The 19,180-nt window shown below is 46.2% G+C and overlaps 19 non-coding genes across 19 annotated transcripts; all 19 read right to left on the bottom strand.

Moving 5' to 3' along the window:
* Nucleotides 1–1,530: 1,530 nt before the first annotated feature.
* trnap-agg (transfer RNA proline (anticodon AGG)) lies at nt 1,531–1,602 on the bottom strand. The gene has a single exon. It is a non-coding gene; the product is annotated as a tRNA-Pro (tRNA).
* Nucleotides 1,603–1,991: 389 nt separating this feature from the next.
* On the bottom strand, nt 1,992–2,063 carry trnap-cgg (transfer RNA proline (anticodon CGG)). The gene has a single exon. It is a non-coding gene; the product is annotated as a tRNA-Pro (tRNA).
* A 920-nt stretch (nt 2,064–2,983) lies between these two features.
* Nucleotides 2,984–3,056, bottom strand: trnaf-gaa (transfer RNA phenylalanine (anticodon GAA)). The gene has a single exon. It is a non-coding gene; the product is annotated as a tRNA-Phe (tRNA).
* Nucleotides 3,057–3,129: 73 nt separating this feature from the next.
* trnai-aau (transfer RNA isoleucine (anticodon AAU)) lies at nt 3,130–3,203 on the bottom strand. Its single transcript has one exon. It is a non-coding gene; the product is annotated as a tRNA-Ile (tRNA).
* Nucleotides 3,204–5,162: 1,959 nt separating this feature from the next.
* trnap-agg (transfer RNA proline (anticodon AGG)) lies at nt 5,163–5,234 on the bottom strand. The gene has a single exon. It is a non-coding gene; the product is annotated as a tRNA-Pro (tRNA).
* A 389-nt stretch (nt 5,235–5,623) lies between these two features.
* Nucleotides 5,624–5,695, bottom strand: trnap-cgg (transfer RNA proline (anticodon CGG)). The gene has a single exon. It is a non-coding gene; the product is annotated as a tRNA-Pro (tRNA).
* Nucleotides 5,696–6,615: 920 nt separating this feature from the next.
* Nucleotides 6,616–6,688, bottom strand: trnaf-gaa (transfer RNA phenylalanine (anticodon GAA)). Its single transcript has one exon. It is a non-coding gene; the product is annotated as a tRNA-Phe (tRNA).
* Nucleotides 6,689–8,794: 2,106 nt separating this feature from the next.
* Nucleotides 8,795–8,866, bottom strand: trnap-agg (transfer RNA proline (anticodon AGG)). Its single transcript has one exon. It is a non-coding gene; the product is annotated as a tRNA-Pro (tRNA).
* Nucleotides 8,867–9,255: 389 nt separating this feature from the next.
* On the bottom strand, nt 9,256–9,327 carry trnap-cgg (transfer RNA proline (anticodon CGG)). Its single transcript has one exon. It is a non-coding gene; the product is annotated as a tRNA-Pro (tRNA).
* Nucleotides 9,328–10,247: 920 nt separating this feature from the next.
* Nucleotides 10,248–10,320, bottom strand: trnaf-gaa (transfer RNA phenylalanine (anticodon GAA)). The gene has a single exon. It is a non-coding gene; the product is annotated as a tRNA-Phe (tRNA).
* A 73-nt stretch (nt 10,321–10,393) lies between these two features.
* On the bottom strand, nt 10,394–10,467 carry trnai-aau (transfer RNA isoleucine (anticodon AAU)). Its single transcript has one exon. It is a non-coding gene; the product is annotated as a tRNA-Ile (tRNA).
* Nucleotides 10,468–12,241: 1,774 nt separating this feature from the next.
* Nucleotides 12,242–12,313, bottom strand: trnap-agg (transfer RNA proline (anticodon AGG)). Its single transcript has one exon. It is a non-coding gene; the product is annotated as a tRNA-Pro (tRNA).
* A 389-nt stretch (nt 12,314–12,702) lies between these two features.
* Nucleotides 12,703–12,774, bottom strand: trnap-cgg (transfer RNA proline (anticodon CGG)). The gene has a single exon. It is a non-coding gene; the product is annotated as a tRNA-Pro (tRNA).
* Nucleotides 12,775–13,694: 920 nt separating this feature from the next.
* On the bottom strand, nt 13,695–13,767 carry trnaf-gaa (transfer RNA phenylalanine (anticodon GAA)). Its single transcript has one exon. It is a non-coding gene; the product is annotated as a tRNA-Phe (tRNA).
* A 73-nt stretch (nt 13,768–13,840) lies between these two features.
* On the bottom strand, nt 13,841–13,914 carry trnai-aau (transfer RNA isoleucine (anticodon AAU)). Its single transcript has one exon. It is a non-coding gene; the product is annotated as a tRNA-Ile (tRNA).
* Nucleotides 13,915–15,873: 1,959 nt separating this feature from the next.
* Nucleotides 15,874–15,945, bottom strand: trnap-agg (transfer RNA proline (anticodon AGG)). Its single transcript has one exon. It is a non-coding gene; the product is annotated as a tRNA-Pro (tRNA).
* Nucleotides 15,946–16,334: 389 nt separating this feature from the next.
* On the bottom strand, nt 16,335–16,406 carry trnap-cgg (transfer RNA proline (anticodon CGG)). Its single transcript has one exon. It is a non-coding gene; the product is annotated as a tRNA-Pro (tRNA).
* Nucleotides 16,407–17,326: 920 nt separating this feature from the next.
* trnaf-gaa (transfer RNA phenylalanine (anticodon GAA)) lies at nt 17,327–17,399 on the bottom strand. Its single transcript has one exon. It is a non-coding gene; the product is annotated as a tRNA-Phe (tRNA).
* A 73-nt stretch (nt 17,400–17,472) lies between these two features.
* On the bottom strand, nt 17,473–17,546 carry trnai-aau (transfer RNA isoleucine (anticodon AAU)). Its single transcript has one exon. It is a non-coding gene; the product is annotated as a tRNA-Ile (tRNA).
* Nucleotides 17,547–19,180: the final 1,634 nt, after the last annotated feature.

The following is a 19,180-nucleotide window of genomic DNA, read 5'->3' as shown; positions in this document are numbered from 1 at the left end:
CCCATATGCAAATTTTGTCACGAGGCAACAGGGAGCACAAACTTTTCCTCCGGAGAGCATTCAGTCGCCATTCAAATTGGAATGATTTGTCCACAGGTTATGGTAAGTTCTTACTGCATTTCATTTTGAGATTGTTCACATGAGCTATGTTTTTCACTTTCCTTTCATTTAATTTCTTGAAATGTGTTTTCTCATTGTGGGAGAGTGTCAAAATGAGTACTTGTCAAAAGTAGTATATGCTAAATGCTTGAAATTTACAACACACCTTGGCGTAAATGTTGATGTATTTTCTTAAATTTGCGTTCCTAACTAGCGGTCACCACAGTGGGCAGTTACTCAAAAAGCCATGTCTTTGATTTGCATGATGGCAAAGTTGCACATCAATCGCTGCAGGGGACATTAGTGAAGAAATGCCAATGACACTAGTGAAGACGTGTCAGAAATGCCAAGTGGCCCTGGAATATCACTCACCATTCACTCTATCCTAGAAGACTCTTGCAAATTAAAGAATGTTGACACATCAAGTGACATCTAAGAAGGCATATAATGGTTGCATTTTCCAAGTATTGATTTTAGATTGAGAAAAAGTTCTGATTAATCATCTGACACCAAATTGGACACCATGCATCCCTAGCTACATTTTAGTCTCATAGCTCCAGGCACCTCAGGGTACCTACTGAAGCCCAGTGCCCAGTATGGTGCACCTTTCCTGGCTAGGAGGGAGGAGTACAAATAGCGTGGTTGTTTTCCAGGGTTCTGGACACAACAAAGCGAAGGTAGCACAATCTGATAGCTAGCAGAAATTGACAGAATACCGGACTTCCAGGGTGTTCAACCTGGCAGCCTACACCAAACAATGTGCATCTTTGTTGGCTTAGACAAAGACTGAGGCCATCAAGGAACCCCTCACCTAGAGGAACTGGCTGGCAGGCAGATCGCCAGACCGGGGCCATCAGGGATATATGGAGATACAAATGGTACATCAGGGAGACCACCTAAACCCAGAAATAGACCTTCAATGCGGATACAGAGCCTTGTGATTATTACGCTATCTCTTCGTTGTGTTGACATTTGTGCATTTGTCAGAAGCTTTCATCCAAGGCAACACGCATTCAATGTACACATTTTTGTCAGCACATGTTTTCCGGCAACCCGCAACCTTTTGCAAAGCTGTACAAATCGAGACACAGGAACACAGTTAACTTCGATTAAGGTCAAAAATGCATACTTTCCACTCAAGTAGACATCTGAAAATCAATTTGAAAAATACCTTTGGACAAACAGAAATTTCAATCTTGTCTTGCCTGGCCAAAGAGAAATAAAAACACATTGAAAGAAATTCTAACTGAGGTTGTCATATGTTATGCATGAAAAAGTTTAGGTGTGTGATTTGTTCTGTTGCATTTTCCTTGAAATTATTTGAAACGTGGCACCCTGTAGGTCTTTTGTCACTGTTAAGAGATATGAGGGCTACCCTTGCCGTTTGTCATGGACATTTCTGTCCTGCCTTTAAGCAACGAGTCTAAAGACGGGCTCGTCCGGGATTTGAACCCGGGACCTCTCGCACCCTAAGCGAGAATCATACCCCTAGACCAACGAGCCAAGCCGCCGAGCTGGCCCAGCTGAACCTCCGGGATACGTATTTTCACCACTACGCAGCCGGCTTCCACAAGCCAAAGCGGTCACCTGTCTTCTTTAAGGGGAATTAGCTCAGCATGCGAGAGGTAGCGTGATCGATGCCCGCATTCTTCACGTGAGTGTGATTTGTTGCTCATTTTTTTGACGCGACTCACCGGGCCATCACAGTATGCGTGCACTCCGTGTGGTAGCGTTTGCGGCTCACACTTGCAGAAAAGGGAATAAGCGTACACCAACGTTCGTACTCCTGTCGTAATTCGATAGGTTTAAATGCACTTCCACGATTGCTTGTAGACATCCCTATTCTGTACAGGTCACTACTTGAGCCTGGCTGCGTAAGAACATTGAAAGTCGGGCTCGTCCGGGATTTGAACCCGGGACCTCTCGCACCCGAAGCGAGAATCATACCCCTAGACCAACGAGCCAAGCGCCACCACCGGCATTCCACCTTCCATTACGTTGCCACCAGCAACCACATGCAAAGAGGTCGTCAGTTTGACATGAGGGGAATTGGCTTGAATGGTAGAGCGCTCGCTTGATGTGAAAGACTCGGCCATCGCAGTACATGTGGGTTCCCTATAGGAGCTTTTGAGGCCCACCAGCTACAGAAAAGTTCTTCTCATTGGGTCCTGCTCATACATTTGGCCAGAAAAAGCCAGCAGTTCCTCAGTTTGGCAACTGAGCACACACACGAAATGCTTCCATACGTATATTCATTCACAAGCAGCTGGAGGTTTAAATTCCAAAGGTGTTTAGTTGCAATTTAGTATGGGAAACATTTTCTTTTAACGTCCATTTGTCTTCCCGTCATTTCTGGTAAGTTTATTATTACATTTTACTTTAAGATTGTAAACATGACGTGTGTGTTTCCTTTGGCCTGTACACATGAGCCGTGTATTTCACGTGGCCTGTTCTTTGGCCTAAGCATAGATTTTTCGTTCATTTTAAGGTTTAATACATGCTTAATTTGTTTTGTTGAATGGTACTTGTATTTGCTGAAATTTGACCCCTTGTATACTGTAGGCCCAATGCGACTGTCAAAAGAATGAAGTGCTAATGTGGCTTAAATTACAACATATTTAGTTTACAGTGTGTGCGCACTGGTTGAAAAATGGTGGGGGGGAACAAACATTGGCCCCACAGACACGGTTTTGCTTGGAAAGCCCAAAGTCCGACAGGTCCCACCGAGACTTGAAAGTCGGGTCGCTGGATTCAGAGTCCAGAGTGCTACCCATTACACCATGGAACCCTGTTGTGGTTGGACGCCTGGCCCACTGGGTCACGGAGAAAAGGTCACACTGCTTGGGCCATATAGGGTAAGCATCTCTCAGAAAGGGGCTTTCAATGCCGAAACCCGGGATCGAACCAGGGACCTTTAGATCTTCAGTCTAACGCTCTCCCAACTGAGCTATTTCGGCCAGACACCCCTGTCCTGCAAGAATTTCCGTGAAAGTTCACAACAAGCAGCAGAAAGCGGCAGAGAAAACCGCATGGCCCGTACGGGGATCGAACCCGCGACCTTGGCGTTATTAGCACCACGCTCTAACCAACTGAGCTAACCGGCCACGTGGGCGCAGGCTGTTCGGCCAAGGTTTGTGCCAGTGCTGTTGCGTCAAGTGGCAAATCTGAAAACGGGCTGGTCCGGGATTTGAATCTCACGCGCCCATAGCGAAAATAGTACCCCTAGGCCAACGAGTCGAGTGTCGCAGTCGTCTTTGGCAAGGGGAATTAGCTCAAATGGTAGAGCGCTCGCTTAGCATGCGAGAAGTAGCGGGATCGATGCCCGCATTCTCCACGTAAGCATGACTTTGGGTTGTTTGTTTTACTGATCTAACAGACTGGGCCGTCTCAGTGTGCTTGCGCTCCCCATGGGAGCGGCTAAGACTCGCTCAAGCAGCAAAGGGCCTGTTTGGTCCAGCTCGCAAATTTTGCAGCAAAAAGCCAACTTCTAGTGTCGGTTTTCAGCATGGCAACTGAAATACACAGGACAGTCTCCCATATGCAAATTTTGTCACGAGGCAACAGGGAGCACAAACTTTTCCTCCGGAGAGCATTCAGTCGCCATTCAAATTGGAATGATTTGTCCACAGGTTATGGTAAGTTCTTACTGCATTTCATTTTGAGATTGTTCACATGAGCTATGTTTTTCACTTTCCTTTCATTTAATTTCTTGAAATGTGTTTTCTCATTGTGGGAGAGTGTCAAAATGAGTACTTGTCAAAAGTAGTATATGCTAAATGCTTGAAATTTACAACACACCTTGGCGTAAATGTTGATGTATTTTCTTAAATTTGCGTTCCTAACTAGCGGTCACCACAGTGGGCAGTTACTCAAAAAGCCATGTCTTTGATTTGCATGATGGCAAAGTTGCACATCAATCGCTGCAGGGGACATTAGTGAAGAAATGCCAATGACACTAGTGAAGACGTGTCAGAAATGCCAAGTGGCCCTGGAATATCACTCACCATTCACTCTATCCTAGAAGACTCTTGCAAATTAAAGAATGTTGACACATCAAGTGACATCTAAGAAGGCATATAATGGTTGCATTTTCCAAGTATTGATTTTAGATTGAGAAAAAGTTCTGATTAATCATCTGACACCAAATTGGACACCATGCATCCCTAGCTACATTTTAGTCTCATAGCTCCAGGCACCTCAGGGTACCTACTGAAGCCCAGTGCCCAGTATGGTGCACCTTTCCTGGCTAGGAGGGAGGAGTACAAATAGCGTGGTTGTTTTCCAGGGTTCTGGACACAACAAAGCGAAGGTAGCACAATCTGATAGCTAGCAGAAATTGACAGAATACCGGACTTCCAGGGTGTTCAACCTGGCAGCCTACACCAAACAATGTGCATCTTTGTTGGCTTAGACAAAGACTGAGGCCATCAAGGAACCCCTCACCTAGAGGAACTGGCTGGCAGGCAGATCGCCAGACCGGGGCCATCAGGGATATATGGAGATACAAATGGTACATCAGGGAGACCACCTAAACCCAGAAATAGACCTTCAATGCGGATACAGAGCCTTGTGATTATTACGCTATCTCTTCGTTGTGTTGACATTTGTGCATTTGTCAGAAGCTTTCATCCAAGGCAACACGCATTCAATGTACACATTTTTGTCAGCACATGTTTTCCGGCAACCCGCAACCTTTTGCAAAGCTGTACAAATCGAGACACAGGAACACAGTTAACTTCGATTAAGGTCAAAAATGCATACTTTCCACTCAAGTAGACATCTGAAAATCAATTTGAAAAATACCTTTGGACAAACAGAAATTTCAATCTTGTCTTGCCTGGCCAAAGAGAAATAAAAACACATTGAAAGAAATTCTAACTGAGGTTGTCATATGTTATGCATGAAAAAGTTTAGGTGTGTGATTTGTTCTGTTGCATTTTCCTTGAAATTATTTGAAACGTGGCACCCTGTAGGTCTTTTGTCACTGTTAAGAGATATGAGGGCTACCCTTGCCGTTTGTCATGGACATTTCTGTCCTGCCTTTAAGCAACGAGTCTAAAGACGGGCTCGTCCGGGATTTGAACCCGGGACCTCTCGCACCCTAAGCGAGAATCATACCCCTAGACCAACGAGCCAAGCCGCCGAGCTGGCCCAGCTGAACCTCCGGGATACGTATTTTCACCACTACGCAGCCGGCTTCCACAAGCCAAAGCGGTCACCTGTCTTCTTTAAGGGGAATTAGCTCAGCATGCGAGAGGTAGCGTGATCGATGCCCGCATTCTTCACGTGAGTGTGATTTGTTGCTCATTTTTTTGACGCGACTCACCGGGCCATCACAGTATGCGTGCACTCCCTGTGGTAGCGTTTGCGGCTCACACTTGCAGAAAAGGGAATAAGCGTACACCAACGTTCGTACTCCTGTCGTAATTCGATAGGTTTAAATGCACTTCCACGATTGCTTGTAGACATCCCTATTCTGTACAGGTCACTACTTGAGCCTGGCTGCGTAAGAACATTGAAAGTCGGGCTCGTCCGGGATTTGAACCCGGGACCTCTCGCACCCGAAGCGAGAATCATACCCCTAGACCAACGAGCCAAGCGCCACCACTGGCATTCCACCTTCCATTACGTTGCCACCAGCATCCACATGCAAAGAGGTCGTCAGTTGGACATGAGGGGAATTGGCTTGAATGGTAGAGCGCTCGCTTGATGTGAAAAACTCGGCCATCGCAGTACATGTGGGTTCCCTATAGAAGCTTTTGAGGCCCACCAGCTACAGAAAAGTTCTTCTCATTGGGTCCTGCTCATACATTTGGCCAGAAAAAGCCAGCAGTTCCTCAGTTTGGCAACTGAGCACACACACGAAATGCTTCCATACGTATATTCATTCACAAGCAGCTGGAGGTTTAAATTCCAAAGGTGTTTAGTTGCAATTTAGTATGGGAAACATTTTCTTTTAACGTCCATTTGTCTTCCCGTCATTTCTGGTAAGTTTATTATTACATTTTACTTTAAGATTGTAAACATGACGTGTGTGTTTCCTTTGGCCTGTACACATGAGCCGTGTATTTCACGTGGCCTGTTCTTTGGCCTAAGCATAGATTTTTCGTTCATTTTAAGGTTTAATACATGCTTAATTTGTTTTGTTGAATGGTACTTGTATTTGCTGAAATTTGACCCCTTGTATACTGTAGACCCAATGCGACTGTCAAAAGAATGAAGTGCTAATGTGGCTTAAATTACAACATATTTAGTTTACAGTGTGTGCGCACTGGTTGAAAAATGGTGGGGGGGAACAAACATTGGCCCCACAGACACGGTTTTGCTTGGAAAGCCCAAAGTCCGACAGGTCCCACCGAGACTTGAAAGTCGGGTCGCTGGATTCAGAGTCCAGAGTGCTACCCATTACACCATGGAACCCTGTTGTGGTTGGACGCCTGGCCCACTGGGTCACGGAGAAAAGGTCACACTGCTTGGGCCATATAGGGTAAGCATCTCTCAGAAAGGGGCTTTCAATGCCGAAACCCGGGATCGAACCAGGGACCTTTAGATCTTCAGTCTAACGCTCTCCCAACTGAGCTATTTCGGCCAGACACCCCTGTCCTGCAAGAATTTCCGTGAAAGTTCACAACAAGCAGCAGAAAGCGGCAGAGAAAACCGCATGGCCCGTACGGGGATCGAACCCCCGACCTTGGCGTTATTAGCACCACGCTCTAACCAACTGAGCTAACCGGCCACGTGGGCGCAGGCTGTTCGGCCAAGGTTTGTGCCAGTGCTGTTGCGTCAAGTGGCAAATCTGAAAACGGGCTGGTCCGGGATTTGAATCTCACGCGCCCATAGCGAAAATAGTACCCCTAGGCCAACGAGTCGAGTGTCGCAGTCGTCTTTGGCAAGGGGAATTAGCTCAAGTGGTAGAGCGCTCGCTTAGCATGCGAGAAGTAGCGGGATCGATGCCCGCATTCTCCACGTAAGCATGACTTTGGGTTGTTTGTTTTACTGATCTAACAGACTGGGCCGTCTCAGTGTGCTTGCGCTCCCCATGGGAGCGGCTAAGACTCGCTCAAGCAGCAAAGGGCCTGTTTGGTCCAGCTCGCAAATTTTGCAGCAAAAAGCCAACTTCTAGTGTCGGTTTTCAGCATGGCAACTGAAATACACAGGACAGTCTCCCATATGCAAATTTTGTCACGAGGCAACAGGGAGCACAAACTTTTCCTCCGGAGAGCATTCAGTCGCCATTCAAATTGGAATGATTTGTCCACAGGTTATGGTAAGTTCTTACTGCATTTCATTTTGAGATTGTTCACATGAGCTATGTTTTTCACTTTCCTTTCATTTAATTTCTTGAAATGTGTTTTCTCATTGTGGGAGAGTGTCAAAATGAGTACTTGTCAAAAGTAGTATATGCTAAATGCTTGAAATTTACAACACACCTTGGCGTAAATGTTGATGTATTTTCTTAAATTTGCGTTCCTAACTAGCGGTCACCACAGTGGGCAGTTACTCAAAAAGCCATGTCTTTGATTTGCATGATGGCAAAGTTGCACATCAATCGCTGCAGGGGACATTAGTGAAGAAATGCCAATGACACTAGTGAAGACGTGTCAGAAATGCCAAGTGGCCCTGGAATATCACTCACCATTCACTCTATCCTAGAAGACTCTTGCAAATTAAAGAATGTTGACACATCAAGTGACATCTAAGAAGGCATATAATGGTTGCATTTTCCAAGTATTGATTTTAGATTGAGAAAAAGTTCTGATTAATCATCTGACACCAAATTGGACACCATGCATCCCTAGCTACATTTTAGTCTCATAGCTCCAGGCACCTCAGGGTACCTACTGAAGCCCAGTGCCCAGTATGGTGCACCTTTCCTGGCTAGGAGGGAGGAGTACAAATAGCGTGGTTGTTTTCCAGGGTTCTGGACACAACAAAGCGAAGGTAGCACAATCTGATAGCTAGCAGAAATTGACAGAATACCGGACTTCCAGGGTGTTCAACCTGGCAGCCTACACCAAACAATGTGCATCTTTGTTGGCTTAGACAAAGACTGAGGCCATCAAGGAACCCCTCACCTAGAGGAACTGGCTGGCAGGCAGATCGCCAGACCGGGGCCATCAGGGATATATGGAGATACAAATGGTACATCAGGGAGACCACCTAAACCCAGAAATAGACCTTCAATGCGGATACAGAGCCTTGTGATTATTACGCTATCTCTTCGTTGTGTTGACATTTGTGCATTTGTCAGAAGCTTTCATCCAAGGCAACACGCATTCAATGTACACATTTTTGTCAGCACATGTTTTCCGGCAACCCGCAACCTTTTGCAAAGCTGTACAAATCGAGACACAGGAACACAGTTAACTTCGATTAAGGTCAAAAATGCATACTTTCCACTCAAGTAGACATCTGAAAATCAATTTGAAAAATACCTTTGGACAAACAGAAATTTCAATCTTGTCTTGCCTGGCCAAAGAGAAATAAAAACACATTGAAAGAAATTCTAACTGAGGTTGTCATATGTTATGCATGAAAAAGTTTAGGTGTGTGATTTGTTCTGTTGCATTTTCCTTGAAATTATTTGAAACGTGGCACCCTGTAGGTCTTTTGTCACTGTTAAGAGATATGAGGGCTACCCTTGCCGTTTGTCATGGACATTTCTGTCCTGCCTTTAAGCAACGAGTCTAAAGACGGGCTCGTCCGGGATTTGAACCCGGGACCTCTCGCACCCTAAGCGAGAATCATACCCCTAGACCAACGAGCCAAGCCGCCGAGCTGGCCCAGCTGAACCTCCGGGATACGTATTTTCACCACTACGCAGCCGGCTTCCACAAGCCAAAGCGGTCACCTGTCTTCTTTAAGGGGAATTAGCTCAGCATGCGAGAGGTAGCGTGATCGATGCCCGCATTCTTCACGTGAGTGTGATTTGTTGCTCATTTTTTTGACGCGACTCACCGGGCCATCACAGTATGCGTGCACTCCCTGTGGTAGCGTTTGCGGCTCACACTTGCAGAAAAGGGAATAAGCGTACATCAACGTTCGTACTCCTGTCGTAATTCGATAGGTTTAAATGCACTTCCATGATTGCTTGTAGACATCCCTATTCTGTACAGGTCACTACTTGAGCCTGGCTGCGTAAGAACATTGAAAGTCGGGCTCGTCCGGGATTTGAACCCGGGACCTCTCGCACCCGAAGCGAGAATCATACCCCTAGACCAACGAGCCAAGCGCCGCCACCGGCATTCCACCTTCCATTACGTTGCCACCAGCATCCACATGCAAAGAGGTCGTCAGTTGGACATGAGGGGAATTGGCTTGAATGGTAGAGCGCTCGCTTGATGTGAAAGACTCGGCCATCGCAGTACATGTGGGTTCCCTATAGGAGCTTTTGAGGCCCACCAGCTACAGAAAAGTTCTTCTCATTGGGTCCTGCTCATACATTTGGCCAGAAAAAGCCAGCAGTTCCTCAGTTTGGCAACTGAGCACACACACGAAATGCTTCCATACGTATATTCATTCACAAGCAGCTGGAGGTTTAAATTCCAAAGGTGTTTAGTTGCAATTTAGTATGGGAAACATTTTCTTTTAACGTCCATTTGTCTTCCCGTCATTTCTGGTAAGTTTATTATTACATTTTACTTTAAGATTGTAAACATGACGTGTGTGTTTCCTTTGGCCTGTACACATGAGCCGTGTATTTCACGTGGCCTGTTCTTTGGCCTAAGCATAGATTTTTCGTTCATTTTAAGGTTTAATACATGCTTAATTTGTTTTGTTGAATGGTACTTGTATTTGCTGAAATTTGACCCCTTGTATACTGTAGGCCCAATGCGACTGTCAAAAGAATGAAGTGCTAATGTGGCTTAAATTACAACATATTTAGTTTACAGTGTGTGCGCACTGGTTGAAAAATGGTGGGGGGGAACAAACATTGGCCCCACAGACACGGTTTTGCTTGGAAAGCCCAAAGTCCGACAGGTCCCACCGAGACTTGAAAGTCGGGTCGCTGGATTCAGAGTCCAGAGTGCTACCCATTACACCATGGAACCCTGTTGTGGTTGGACGCCTGGCCCACTGGGTCACGGAGAAAAGGTCACACTGCTTGGGCCATATAGGGTAAGCATCTCTCAGAAAGGGGCTTTCAATGCCGAAACCCGGGATCGAACCAGGGACCTTTAGATCTTCAGTCTAACGCTCTCCCAACTGAGCTATTTCGGCAAGACACCCCTGTCCTGCAAGAATTTCCGTGAAAGTTCACAACAAGCAGCAGAAAGCGGCAGAGAAAACCGCATGGCCCGTACGGGGATCGAACCCGCGACCTTGGCGTTATTAGCACCACGCTCTAACCAACTGAGCTAACCGGCCACGTGGGCGCAGGCTGTTCGGCCAAGGTTTGTGCCAGTGCTGTTGCGTCAAGTGGCAAATCTGAAAACGGGCTGGTCCGGGATTTGAATCTCACGCGCCCATAGCGAAAATAGTACCCCTAGGCCAACGAGTCGAGTGTCGCAGTCGTCTTTGGCAAGGGGAATTAGCTCAAATGGTAGAGCGCTCGCTTAGCATGCGAGAAGTAGCGGGATCGATGCCCGCATTCTCCACGTAAGCATGACTTTGGGTTGTTTGTTTTACTGATCTAACAGACTGGGCCGTCTCAGTGTGCTTGCGCTCCCCATGGGAGCGGCTAAGACTCGCTCAAGCAGCAAAGGGCCTGTTTGGTCCAGCTCGCAAATTTTGCAGCAAAAAGCCAACTTCTAGTGTCGGTTTTCAGCATGGCAACTGAAATACACAGGACAGTCTCCCATATGCAAATTTTGTCACGAGGCAACAGGGAGCACAAACTTTTCCTCCGGAGAGCATTCAGTCGCCATTCAAATTGGAATGATTTGTCCACAGGTTATGGTAAGTTCTTACTGCATTTCATTTTGAGATTGTTCACATGAGCTATGTTTTTCACTTTCCTTTCATTTAATTTCTTGAAATGTGTTTTCTCATTGTGGGAGAGTGTCAAAATGAGTACTTGTCAAAAGTAGTATATGCTAAATGCTTGAAATTTACAACACACCTTGGCGTAAATGTTGATGTATTTTCTTAAATTTGCGTTCCTAACTAGCGGTCACCACAGTGGGCAGTTACTCAAAAAGCCATGTCTTTGATTTGCATGATGGCAAAGTTGCACATCAATCGCTGCAGGGGACATTAGTTCTGATTAATCATCTGACACCAAATTGGACACCATGCATCCCTAGCTACATTTTAGTCTCATAGCTCCAGGCACCTCAGGGTACCTACTGAAGCCCAGTGCCCAGTATGGTGCACCTTTCCTGGCTAGGAGGGAGGAGTACAAATAGCGTGGTTGTTTTCCAGGGTTCTGGACACAACAAAGCGAAGGTAGCACAATCTGATAGCTAGCAGAAATTGACAGAATACCGGACTTCCAGGGTGTTCAACCTGGCAGCCTACACCAAACAATGTGCATCTTTGTTGGCTTAGACAAAGACTGAGGCCATCAAGGAACCCCTCACCTAGAGGAACTGGCTGGCAGGCAGATCGCCAGACCGGGGCCATCAGGGATATATGGAGATACAAATGGTACATCAGGGAGACCACCTAAACCCAGAAATAGACCTTCAATGCGGATACAGAGCCTTGTGATTATTACGCTATCTCTTCGTTGTGTTGACATTTGTGCATTTGTCAGAAGCTTTCATCCAAGGCAACACGCATTCAATGTACACATTTTTGTCAGCACATGTTTTCCGGCAACCCGCAACCTTTTGCAAAGCTGTACAAATCGAGACACAGGAACACAGTTAACTTCGATTAAGGTCAAAAATGCATACTTTCCACTCAAGTAGACATCTGAAAATCAATTTGAAAAATACCTTTGGACAAACAGAAATTTCAATCTTGTCTTGCCTGGCCAAAGAGAAATAAAAACACATTGAAAGAAATTCTAACTGAGGTTGTCATATGTTATGCATGAAAAAGTTTAGGTGTGTGATTTGTTCTGTTGCATTTTCCTTGAAATTATTTGAAACGTGGCACCCTGTAGGTCTTTTGTCACTGTTAAGAGATATGAGGGCTACCCTTGCCGTTTGTCATGGACATTTCTGTCCTGCCTTTAAGCAACGAGTCTAAAGACGGGCTCGTCCGGGATTTGAACCCGGGACCTCTCGCACCCTAAGCGAGAATCATACCCCTAGACCAACGAGCCAAGCCGCCGAGCTGGCCCAGCTGAACCTCCGGGATACGTATTTTCACCACTACGCAGCCGGCTTCCACAAGCCAAAGCGGTCACCTGTCTTCTTTAAGGGGAATTAGCTCAGCATGCGAGAGGTAGCGTGATCGATGCCCGCATTCTTCACGTGAGTGTGATTTGTTGCTCATTTTTTTGACGCGACTCACCGGGCCATCACAGTATGCGTGCACTCCCTGTGGTAGCGTTTGCGGCTCACACTTGCAGAAAAGGGAATAAGCGTACATCAACGTTCGTACTCCTGTCGTAATTCGATAGGTTTAAATGCACTTCCATGATTGCTTGTAGACATCCCTATTCTGTACAGGTCACTACTTGAGCCTGGCTGCGTAAGAACATTGAAAGTCGGGCTCGTCCGGGATTTGAACCCGGGACCTCTCGCACCCGAAGCGAGAATCATACCCCTAGACCAACGAGCCAAGCGCCGCCACCGGCATTCCACCTTCCATTACGTTGCCACCAGCATCCACATGCAAAGAGGTCGTCAGTTGGACATGAGGGGAATTGGCTTGAATGGTAGAGCGCTCGCTTGATGTGAAAGACTCGGCCATCGCAGTACATGTGGGTTCCCTATAGGAGCTTTTGAGGCCCACCAGCTACAGAAAAGTTCTTCTCATTGGGTCCTGCTCATACATTTGGCCAGAAAAAGCCAGCAGTTCCTCAGTTTGGCAACTGAGCACACACACGAAATGCTTCCATACGTATATTCATTCACAAGCAGCTGGAGGTTTAAATTCCAAAGGTGTTTAGTTGCAATTTAGTATGGGAAACATTTTCTTTTAACGTCCATTTGTCTTCCCGTCATTTCTGGTAAGTTTATTATTACATTTTACTTTAAGATTGTAAACATGACGTGTGTGTTTCCTTTGGCCTGTACACATGAGCCGTGTATTTCACGTGGCCTGTTCTTTGGCCTAAGCATAGATTTTTCGTTCATTTTAAGGTTTAATACATGCTTAATTTGTTTTGTTGAATGGTACTTGTATTTGCTGAAATTTGACCCCTTGTATACTGTAGGCCCAATGCGACTGTCAAAAGAATGAAGTGCTAATGTGGCTTAAATTACAACATATTTAGTTTACAGTGTGTGCGCACTGGTTGAAAAATGGTGGGGGGGAACAAACATTGGCCCCACAGACACGGTTTTGCTTGGAAAGCCCAAAGTCCGACAGGTCCCACCGAGACTTGAAAGTCGGGTCGCTGGATTCAGAGTCCAGAGTGCTACCCATTACACCATGGAACCCTGTTGTGGTTGGACGCCTGGCCCACTGGGTCACGGAGAAAAGGTCACACTGCTTGGGCCATATAGGGTAAGCATCTCTCAGAAAGGGGCTTTCAATGCCGAAACCCGGGATCGAACCAGGGACCTTTAGATCTTCAGTCTAACGCTCTCCCAACTGAGCTATTTCGGCAAGACACCCCTGTCCTGCAAGAATTTCCGTGAAAGTTCACAACAAGCAGCAGAAAGCGGCAGAGAAAACCGCATGGCCCGTACGGGGATCGAACCCGCGACCTTGGCGTTATTAGCACCACGCTCTAACCAACTGAGCTAACCGGCCACGTGGGCGCAGGCTGTTCGGCCAAGGTTTGTGCCAGTGCTGTTGCGTCAAGTGGCAAATCTGAAAACGGGCTGGTCCGGGATTTGAATCTCACGCGCCCATAGCGAAAATAGTACCCCTAGGCCAACGAGTCGAGTGTCGCAGTCGTCTTTGGCAAGGGGAATTAGCTCAAATGGTAGAGCGCTCGCTTAGCATGCGAGAAGTAGCGGGATCGATGCCCGCATTCTCCACGTAAGCATGACTTTGGGTTGTTTGTTTTACTGATCTAACAGACTGGGCCGTCTCAGTGTGCTTGCGCTCCCCATGGGAGCGGCTAAGACTCGCTCAAGCAGCAAAGGGCCTGTTTGGTCCAGCTCGCAAATTTTGCAGCAAAAAGCCAACTTCTAGTGTCGGTTTTCAGCATGGCAACTGAAATACACAGGACAGTCTCCCATATGCAAATTTTGTCACGAGGCAACAGGGAGCACAAACTTTTCCTCCGGAGAGCATTCAGTCGCCATTCAAATTGGAATGATTTGTCCACAGGTTATGGTAAGTTCTTACTGCATTTCATTTTGAGATTGTTCACATGAGCTATGTTTTTCACTTTCCTTTCATTTAATTTCTTGAAATGTGTTTTCTCATTGTGGGAGAGTGTCAAAATGAGTACTTGTCAAAAGTAGTATATGCTAAATGCTTGAAATTTACAACACACCTTGGCGTAAATGTTGATGTATTTTCTTAAATTTGCGTTCCTAACTAGCGGTCACCACAGTGGGCAGTTACTCAAAAAGCCATGTCTTTGATTTGCATGATGGCAAAGTTGCACATCAATCGCTGCAGGGGACATTAGTGAAGAAATGCCAATGACACTAGTGAAGACGTGTCAGAAATGCCAAGTGGCCCTGGAATATCACTCACCATTCACTCTATCCTAGAAGACTCTTGCAAATTAAAGAATGTTGACACATCAAGTGACATCTAAGAAGGCATATAATGGTTGCATTTTCCAAGTATTGATTTTAGATTGAGAAAAAGTTCTGATTAATCATCTGACACCAAATTGGACACCATGCATCCCTAGCTACATTTTAGTCTCATAGCTCCAGGCACCTCAGGGTACCTACTGAAGCCCAGTGCCCAGTATGGTGCACCTTTCCTGGCTAGGAGGGAGGAGTACAAATAGCGTGGTTGTTTTCCAGGGTTCTGGACACAACAAAGCGAAGGTAGCACAATCTGATAGCTAGCAGAAATTGACAGAATACCGGACTTCCAGGGTGTTCAACCTGGCAGCCTACACCAAACAATGTGCATCTTTGTTGGCTTAGACAAAGACTGAGGCCATCAAGGAACCCCTCACCTAGAGGAACTGGCTGGCAGGCAGATCGCCAGACCGGGGCCATCAGGGATATATGGAGATACAAATGGTACATCAGGGAGACCACCTAAACCCAGAAATAGACCTTCAATGCGGATACAGAGCCTTGTGATTATTACGCTATCTCTTCGTTGTGTTGACATTTGTGCATTTGTCAGAAGCTTTCATCCAAGGCAACACGCATTCAATGTACACATTTTTGTCAGCACATGTTTTCCGGCAACCCGCAACCTTTTGCAAAGCTGTACAAATCGAGACACAGGAACACAGTTAACTTCGATTAAGGTCAAAAATGCATACTTTCCACTCAAGTAGACATCTGAAAATCAATTTGAAAAATACCTTTGGACAAACAGAAATTTCAATCTTGTCTTGCCTGGCCAAAGAGAAATAAAAACACATTGAAAGAAATTCTAACTGAGGTTGTCATATGTTATGCATGAAAAAGTTTAGGTGTGTGATTTGTTCTGTTGCATTTTCCTTGAAATTATTTGAAACGTGGCACCCTGTAGGTCTTTTGTCACTGTTAAGAGATATGAGGGCTACCCTTGCCGTTTGTCATGGACATTTCTGTCCTGCCTTTAAGCAACGAGTCTAAAGACGGGCTCGTCCGGGATTTGAACCCGGGACCTCTCGCACCCTAAGCGAGAATCATACCCCTAGACCAACGAGCCAAGCCGCCGAGCTGGCCCAGCTGAACCTCCGGGATACGTATTTTCACCACTACGCAGCCGGCTTCCACAAGCCAAAGCGGTCACCTGTCTTCTTTAAGGGGAATTAGCTCAGCATGCGAGAGGTAGCGTGATCGATGCCCGCATTCTTCACGTGAGTGTGATTTGTTGCTCATTTTTTTGACGCGACTCACCGGGCCATCACAGTATGCGTGCACTCCCTGTGGTAGCGTTTGCGGCTCACACTTGCAGAAAAGGGAATAAGCGTACATCAACGTTCGTACTCCTGTCGTAATTCGATAGGTTTAAATGCACTTCCATGATTGCTTGTAGACATCCCTATTCTGTACAGGTCACTACTTGAGCCTGGCTGCGTAAGAACATTGAAAGTCGGGCTCGTCCGGGATTTGAACCCGGGACCTCTCGCACCCGAAGCGAGAATCATACCCCTAGACCAACGAGCCAAGCGCCGCCACCGGCATTCCACCTTCCATTACGTTGCCACCAGCATCCACATGCAAAGAGGTCGTCAGTTGGACATGAGGGGAATTGGCTTGAATGGTAGAGCGCTCGCTTGATGTGAAAGACTCGGCCATCGCAGTACATGTGGGTTCCCTATAGGAGCTTTTGAGGCCCACCAGCTACAGAAAAGTTCTTCTCATTGGGTCCTGCTCATACATTTGGCCAGAAAAAGCCAGCAGTTCCTCAGTTTGGCAACTGAGCACACACACGAAATGCTTCCATACGTATATTCATTCACAAGCAGCTGGAGGTTTAAATTCCAAAGGTGTTTAGTTGCAATTTAGTATGGGAAACATTTTCTTTTAACGTCCATTTGTCTTCCCGTCATTTCTGGTAAGTTTATTATTACATTTTACTTTAAGATTGTAAACATGACGTGTGTGTTTCCTTTGGCCTGTACACATGAGCCGTGTATTTCACGTGGCCTGTTCTTTGGCCTAAGCATAGATTTTTCGTTCATTTTAAGGTTTAATACATGCTTAATTTGTTTTGTTGAATGGTACTTGTATTTGCTGAAATTTGACCCCTTGTATACTGTAGGCCCAATGCGACTGTCAAAAGAATGAAGTGCTAATGTGGCTTAAATTACAACATATTTAGTTTACAGTGTGTGCGCACTGGTTGAAAAATGGTGGGGGGGAACAAACATTGGCCCCACAGACACGGTTTTGCTTGGAAAGCCCAAAGTCCGACAGGTCCCACCGAGACTTGAAAGTCGGGTCGCTGGATTCAGAGTCCAGAGTGCTACCCATTACACCATGGAACCCTGTTGTGGTTGGACGCCTGGCCCACTGGGTCACGGAGAAAAGGTCACACTGCTTGGGCCATATAGGGTAAGCATCTCTCAGAAAGGGGCTTTCAATGCCGAAACCCGGGATCGAACCAGGGACCTTTAGATCTTCAGTCTAACGCTCTCCCAACTGAGCTATTTCGGCAAGACACCCCTGTCCTGCAAGAATTTCCGTGAAAGTTCACAACAAGCAGCAGAAAGCGGCAGAGAAAACCGCATGGCCCGTACGGGGATCGAACCCGCGACCTTGGCGTTATTAGCACCACGCTCTAACCAACTGAGCTAACCGGCCACGTGGGCGCAGGCTGTTCGGCCAAGGTTTGTGCCAGTGCTGTTGCGTCAAGTGGCAAATCTGAAAACGGGCTGGTCCGGGATTTGAATCTCACGCGCCCATAGCGAAAATAGTACCCCTAGGCCAACGAGTCGAGTGTCGCAGTCGTCTTTGGCAAGGGGAATTAGCTCAAATGGTAGAGCGCTCGCTTAGCATGCGAGAAGTAGCGGGATCGATGCCCGCATTCTCCACGTAAGCATGACTTTGGGTTGTTTGTTTTACTGATCTAACAGACTGGGCCGTCTCAGTGTGCTTGCGCTCCCCATGGGAGCGGCTAAGACTCGCTCAAGCAGCAAAGGGCCTGTTTGGTCCAGCTCGCAAATTTTGCAGCAAAAAGCCAACTTCTAGTGTCGGTTTTCAGCATGGCAACTGAAATACACAGGACAGTCTCCCATATGCAAATTTTGTCACGAGGCAACAGGGAGCACAAACTTTTCCTCCGGAGAGCATTCAGTCGCCATTCAAATTGGAATGATTTGTCCACAGGTTATGGTAAGTTCTTACTGCATTTCATTTTGAGATTGTTCACATGAGCTATGTTTTTCACTTTCCTTTCATTTAATTTCTTGAAATGTGTTTTCTCATTGTGGGAGAGTGTCAAAATGAGTACTTGTCAAAAGTAGTATATGCTAAATGCTTGAAATTTACAACACACCTTGGCGTAAATGTTGATGTATTTTCTTAAATTTGCGTTCCTAACTAGCGGTCACCACAGTGGGCAGTTACTCAAAAAGCCATGTCTTTGATTTGCATGATGGCAAAGTTGCACATCAATCGCTGCAGGGGACATTAGTGAAGAAATGCCAATGACACTAGTGAAGACGTGTCAGAAATGCCAAGTGGCCCTGGAATATCACTCACCATTCACTCTATCCTAGAAGACTCTTGCAAATTAAAGAATGTTGACACATCAAGTGACATCTAAGAAGGCATATAATGGTTGCATTTTCCAAGTATTGATTTTAGATTGAGAAAAAGTTCTGATTAATCATCTGACACCAAATTGGACACCATGCATCCCTAGCTACATTTTAGTCTCATAGCTCCAGGCACCTCAGGGTACCTACTGAAGCCCAGTGCCCAGTATGGTGCACCTTTCCTGGCTAGGAGGGAGGAGTACAAATAGCGTGGTTGTTTTCCAGGGTTCTGGACACAACAAAGCGAAGGTAGCACAATCTGATAGCTAGCAGAAATTGACAGAATACCGGACTTCCAGGGTGTTCAACCTGGCAGCCTACACCAAACAATGTGCATCTTTGTTGGCTTAGACAAAGACTGAGGCCATCAAGGAACCCCTCACCTAGAGGAACTGGCTGGCAGGCAGATCGCCAGACCGGGGCCATCAGGGATATATGGAGATACAAATGGTACATCAGGGAGACCACCTAAACCCAGAAATAGACCTTCAATGCGGATACAGAGCCTTGTGATTATTACGCTATCTCTTCGTTGTGTTGACATTTGTGCATTTGTCAGAAGCTTTCATCCAAGGCAACACGCATTCAATGTACACATTTTTGTCAGCACATGTTTTCCGGCAACCCGCAACCTTTTGCAAAGCTGTACAAATCGAGACACAGGAACACAGTTAACTT

The sequence above is a fragment of the Misgurnus anguillicaudatus genome, chromosome 22 (assembly GCF_027580225.2).
Source record: "Misgurnus anguillicaudatus chromosome 22, ASM2758022v2, whole genome shotgun sequence".
Classification (NCBI taxonomy): domain Eukaryota; kingdom Metazoa; phylum Chordata; class Actinopteri; order Cypriniformes; family Cobitidae; genus Misgurnus; species Misgurnus anguillicaudatus.
Note: the sequence above shows the minus strand (reverse complement) of the source record. Positions and strands in the feature narration are given on the sequence as shown.